Source organism: Polypterus senegalus, unplaced genomic scaffold (assembly GCF_016835505.1).
Source record: "Polypterus senegalus isolate Bchr_013 unplaced genomic scaffold, ASM1683550v1 scaffold_5580, whole genome shotgun sequence".
NCBI lineage: Eukaryota > Metazoa > Chordata > Cladistia > Polypteriformes > Polypteridae > Polypterus > Polypterus senegalus.
In genome coordinates this window covers 48,258-54,257 of record NW_024385686.1, presented here as the reverse complement: position 1 = coordinate 54,257, position 6,000 = coordinate 48,258, and the positions used below count along the sequence as shown (strand labels likewise).

The 6,000-nt window shown below is 47.3% G+C and overlaps 2 non-coding genes across 2 annotated transcripts; one reads left to right on the top strand and one right to left on the bottom strand.

The window, feature by feature from the left end:
• Positions 1 to 3,205: 3,205 nt before the first annotated feature.
• Positions 3,206 to 3,324, bottom strand: LOC120522427. Its single transcript, XR_005632370.1, has one exon. It is a non-coding gene; the product is annotated as a 5S ribosomal RNA (ribosomal RNA).
• Positions 3,325 to 4,326: 1,002 nt separating this feature from the next.
• Positions 4,327 to 4,490, top strand: LOC120522438. The gene has a single exon (XR_005632381.1). It is a non-coding gene; the product is annotated as a U1 spliceosomal RNA (small nuclear RNA).
• Positions 4,491 to 6,000: the final 1,510 nt, after the last annotated feature.

Genomic DNA, 6,000 nt, shown 5'->3' with positions numbered 1-6,000 from the left:
TTGTCCTTCATGCTGATCCCCTTCTGTCGGCTCTCTCGCTCTCGCCACCCATTTAAGACCCCCCTGTTACCCGTTCCACCTCATGGACGGATGGATGGATGGATGGATGGATACATAGATAGACAGATAGATCTCGTCCAGCTCTTCAGACGGGGAGCCTGCAACTTTACAAAGGGGGGCATCGTCCAGAAAGGACCAGCAACCTCGTGTCCTTGCTAACGTGCAATCCCACAGTGGCATGGAGCGCAAACGTGAATATCGGCAAAGTTTCTTAGCAGCCTTTGTCGATTTTCACAAAGCATTCGACTCAGTTGTTCGAGCTTCCCTGTGGGAGTTCCTGAGACTTAGTGGGATTCCCCCTGAAGTTGCTGGATATCATGGCCAGCCCGTACACTGGTACTGTGAGTGGTGTGGAGACAGAACCTCTGTGTTTTTCCCAGTTGATTCTGTGGTTCGTCAGGGGTGTGTTCTTGCTCCTACTTTGTTCAGTGCTTGTATGGACTGGGTGTTGTGCAGGGTCATGGGGTTCAGCGGCTGTGGGGCATCTGTTGGAGAAGAAAGATTCATGAATATTGACTTTGCTGATGATGCTGTGATTGTCGTGGAGTCAATGGAGGCTCTGATCAGGGTGCTCAAGAGACTGAGTGAGGAGTCTGAGTGTCTGGGCTTGTGAGTGTCCTGGATGAAAACCAACAGCCAGGCCTTTAATGACCTCTTGGGCACAGATATCAGCAGTGTGTCTGTTTGGAGAGTGTGTTGACCTTGTTGAGTGGTTTACTTACCTTGGCAGTGACATTCATGTCCCTGGTGACTCTTCCTATGAAGTCAGTAGACAGATGGGGAGAGCTTGGTGGTTCATGAGGTCACTGGAAAGGGGTGTGTGGCGCTCCCAATATCTCTGCAAAAGAACGAAGGGCCAAGTCTTTAGAGTCCTGGTGCTTCCTTTCTTGCTATATGTTTGTGAGACATGGATGCTCCCCAGTGACCTGAGATGAAGACTGGACTCCTTTGGTACTGTGCCCCTTCGGAGAATCCTTGGGTACCGCTGGTTTTACTTTGTGTTCCTCATGGAATCCGTTGGGGGAAATGGAAGGAAAAACCACTAGGAAGAATAAGGTTGTCAAATGTTGTGAAAGTATTGGGGTTAAGAATACAGAGAGGATGGAGTGGAAAGAAATGGGGAAAAAGATAACCAAAAAAAAAAAGCAGGATTTTGGAGGTTAACGAACTTATCAATAGAAGGGAAGATATTGCTGATGAAGGCAGTTACAATCCCAAAACTATCGTATTTAGCAAATGTGTTTTTTCCACCAAAGAAAATAGTAAGAAGAATTATAAGAAAGTGTTTTGTGTTCTTATAGGGTTCATAATGTGAAAAATTGGCAAGAAGGAAGGTAATGAAAATGGAGGGAAAGAGGTTCGAATATAGAAAGGGAGTTGACTTTAAGACACACAGCAACTGTTGTTAATATGACATTAAGTAAAATTGGGAAGTTAGCGGATATGATCAGATATCTGCTAGGAACAGAATTCAAAAAAGCAAAAGAGCCCAATTAAATAAGGAAATCCGAGTGCCATCTGCAGGGCAAGTGGCAGGAGGACTTTGGGCACGACATGAAAATACATAGAGGGGCGGTTAAAATATTAGGGATCCATTTTGGAGAGGAGAAGGAGGGAAGAAGAGACTGGAAGGAGATGGAAAGAAAGTTATACAAGCTCACAAGTCTCTGGAGGACTAGGAGACTAACATATGAGGGCAAAATTTTGCTAATTAAGTCAATAATTTTGCCCAGGCTCTTTTCTGGCAACAGTTTTTTTACGGACAAAATATATTCTAAGGAAAATCGAAAGACAATGTTTTTATTTTTTTGGGAGGTCTACAGATGAGAAGGTCGCAAGACAGAAAGTAAAGAAACAAAAAAGGAAAGGGGGAGAAAGGTTTTCTGGACTTAAGGATCTTGTTAAGATTGAAATACACGGCCGTTTACATATCCTTGTTACAGAGCGGAAAGGGAGGGCAGCGGATTTAGCCAGGTACATGATGGGTGGTCATCTAAGAAGGTTTGGGCTTTATAAAACCCAGAACAAGAAACCATATGAGTTTAGATTACCCAAACTATACAGGAGGTTGATGGACTGTATCAAAGATTGTGGGCTTCAGCAGGATGAAAAGGACTTGTGGAGGAGGTGGAAAGAATTAGTGGAAAAGTAAGGGAAAGTGAGAAGCCAGTAAACATTACTGGGAAATCTAGAGAGGAATCTAAACTGATATGGGAAAGATTTGGGGGAAAGTTTCCAAATAATCAAGTAGCAGATATAGCCTGGCTGGCCGCCCATGAAGCACTAGAAACCAACCTGGCTTTAAGTAAAAGAAAGAATTTACAAGGGCCTAAATGTCCCAGGGACGGATGTAAAAGAAAAAAAAATAAGTCAGTATGGACATGCAATGTGGGACTGCCCCACAGTGGCAAGGATATGGAAGGAAGTAAGGCAGAGACACATAGTAGACATCAAGCTGGATAGAGACTTGGTGGTGTTTGGGAGGTCAGGGAAAAGAGAGGTCGGGAAGAAAGATTGGGACCGAATAAACGTGATAAAAGAAGTATTGTGGAAGGCAAGGTGTGCATACACAAATAAACAGAAAGTTTTTTCCCAACAGAAAATAATTGGAATGATCAGAGAAAACCTCTCGTTTTATGAGAAAAACATCTCAACTTTGGAAGCCCTCTTTTCTAAACGACAGCCCTATGTTTTTTATTTTTTTCTCTCCTTCCCTGTCTGTCTTCATTTTTTTTTTTTTTTTTTTTGCATTCTTTTAAATTTGAATGTACGTTGTCCTTCATGCTGATCCCCTTCTGTCGGCTCTCTCGCTCGCCACCCATTTAAGACCCCCCTGTTCCCCGTTCCTCCTCATGGATGGATGGATGGATAGAAAGACAGATAGATCTCGTCCAGCTCTTCAGACGGGAGCCTGCAACTTTACAAAGGGGGGCATCGTCCAGAAAGGACCAGCAGCCTCGTGTCCTTTCCAACCTGCAATCCCACAGTGGCATCAAAGGGAGGGCAAGCACCGGCTCAAGTCTCGAACGTGTACCCAGGGCTGCCCCAGATCACTCGGCTGCCAAAAGCCCAGCTTCTGATACGGGTGGAAGGAGGAAAAGAAAAAGACGAGGCGAAGGGCGACTCCTGCTGGCAGAAAGGCAAAAGCTTACGGCACTCGGTATTCCCAGGCGGTCTCCCATCCAAGTACTAACCGAGCCCGACTCTGCTTAGCTTCCGAGATCGGACGAGATCGGGCGTGTTCAGAGTGGTATGGCCGTAAACGAGGGCTGCTCGTTTTCTCTCCCAAATAGGCAACTGTGGAAGCCCTCTTTTCTAAACGACAGCCCTATTTTTTTTTTTTTTTCTCTTCCCCTGTCTGTCTTCATTTTTTTTTTTTTTTAATTGCCATTCTTTTGAAATTTTAAGTTATGTCTTTTGAATTAGAATGTGCGTTGTCCTTCATACTGATCCCCTTCTGTCGGCTCTCTCGCTCGCCACCCATTTAAGACTCCCCTGTTACCCGTTCCACCTCATGGATGGATGGATTGATGGATGGATGGATGGATGGATAGATAGACAGAGAGATCTCGTCCAGCTCATCAGACGGGGAGCCTGCAACTTTACAAAGGGGGGCATCTTCCAGAAAGAACCAGCAACCTCGTATCCTTGCTAACGTGCAATCCCACAGTGGCATCAAAGGGAGGGCAAGCACCGGCTCAAGTCTCGAACGTGTACCCAGCGCTGCCCCAGATCACTCGGCGGCCTCGGCGCAGGTCTTCCCGAGGGTGCTCTGCTGCCGTGTGCGAGCGCCCACGCCGAGGGCTTCTTCCTCTCGGTCTCCGGAGCGCAGGGTCGCCTTCCTCTTTCGCAGCTTTGCCTCCTGCCTCCTGTCTGCCGCCTGCCGCCTGTCTTTGCTGTTGGGCGGCTGTTTCTCATTCAGCATCCCGCCCAGTCCTACCCCTCCTGTTTCTCTTCCAGCCAATAAGCTCCAGCGATGGGTGGCTGGTTTGCATAAGAGCGAGGTGCACCTTGGGGTTGCTAGTGAAACCTGTCTAATCAAGGTGGTGAGGTCGGTGCAACCCCAACATCCGGGTCACGGTGCACACGGGCGTCTGGGCAGCAGCTAGCTCCCGCGCATGCGCGCTCCCGAGGCCAAAGAAGCCCGAAGGATCCCGAAGAAGCCCGAAGGAGGCCGAAGGACCGAGGACTGTGCTGGGGAAAACCTCCCGCCGCCGAGCGATGAAGCCGAGGAAGTGGGAGGATGAGCGCCGGGCTGTACAACTCATACTTACCTGGCAGGGGAGATACCATGATCACTAAGGTGGTTCTCCCAGGGCGAGGCTCATCCATTGCACTCCGGGTGTGCTGACCCCTGCGATTTCCCCAAATGCGGGAAACTCGACTGCATAATTTGTGGTAGTGGGGGACTGCGTTCGCGCTCTCCCTGATAGTCCTGGTTCAAAAAACAGACTGAAAACATGCGTTTCAACTTATGGAAGTGGTGCTTGGGCGATTGTGAAGCAGGAGCCTGTGAGACAACGGCTCTGGGAGCTTTAAGCAATAAATAAAGAAGTTCCAAAAATCAATCAATCAATCTGTCTGTCTGTCCATTTATTTATTTATTTTAAGGACCCCCCCAATAGAAAAATTATAATAAAAATAATATTAATTTAAATTAACTAATCAATGTATGTATTTATCTTAAGGACCCCCCCACACACATAATAAAATAATAATATAAATAATCATTCATTATTTTTAGTGCCTCTTTACTGATTTTAAGCCGCTTTCCTTGCTGCCAAGAGCCCAGCTTCTGACACGGGTGGAAGGAGGAAAAGAAAAGACGAGGTGAAGGGCGACTCCTGCTGGCAGAAAGGCAAAAGCTTACAGCACTCGGTATTCCCAGTAAACGAGGGCTGCTCCTTTTTCTCTCCCCAAATATGCAACTTTGGAAGCCCTCTTTTCTGAACGACAGCCGTATGTTTTTTTTTTTTCACTCCTTCCCTGTCTGTCTTCATTTTTTTTTTGCCATTCTTTTGAAATTTTTCGAATGTCTTTTGAATTAGAATGTACGTTGTCCTTCATGCTGATCCCCTTCTGTCGGCTCTCGCTCTCGCCACCCATTTAAGACCCCCCTGTTACCCGTTCCACCTCATGGACGGATGGATGGATGGATGGATGGATACATAGATAGACAGATAGATCTCGTCCAGCTCTTCAGACGGGAGCCTGCAACTTTACAAAGGGGGGCATCGTCCAGAAAGGACCAGCAACCTCGTGTCCTTGCTAGCGTGCAATCCCACAGTGGCATGGAGCAAAGCGTGAATATCGGCAAAGTTTCTTAGCAGCCTTTGTCGATTTTCACAAAGCATTCGACTCAGTTGTTCGAGCTTCCCTGTGGGAGTTCCTGAGACTTAGTGGGATTCCCCCTGAAGTTGCTGGATATCATGGCCAGCCCGTACACTGGTACTGTGAGTGGTGTGGAGACAGAACCTCTGTGTTTTTCCCAGTTGATTCTGTGGTTCGTCAGGGGTGTGTTCTTGCTCCTACTTTGTTCAGTGCTTGTATGGACTGGGTGTTGTGCAGGGTCATGGGGTTCAGCGGCTGTGGGGCATCTGTTGGAGAAGAAAGATTCATGAATATTGACTTTGCTGATGATGCTGTGATTGTCGTGGAGTCAATGGAGGCTCTGATCAGGGTGCTCAAGAGACTGAGTGAGGAGTCTGAGTGTCTGGGCTTGTGAGTGTCCTGGATGAAAACCAACAGCCAGGCCTTTAATGACCTCTTGGGCACAGATATCAGCAGTGTGTCTGTTTGCGGAGAGTGTGTTGACCTTGTTGAGTGGTTTACTTACCTTGGCAGTGACATTCATGTCCCTGGTGACTCTTCCTATGAAGTCAGTAGACAGATGGGGAGAGCTTGGTGGTTCATGAGGTCACTGGAAAGGGGTGTGTGGCG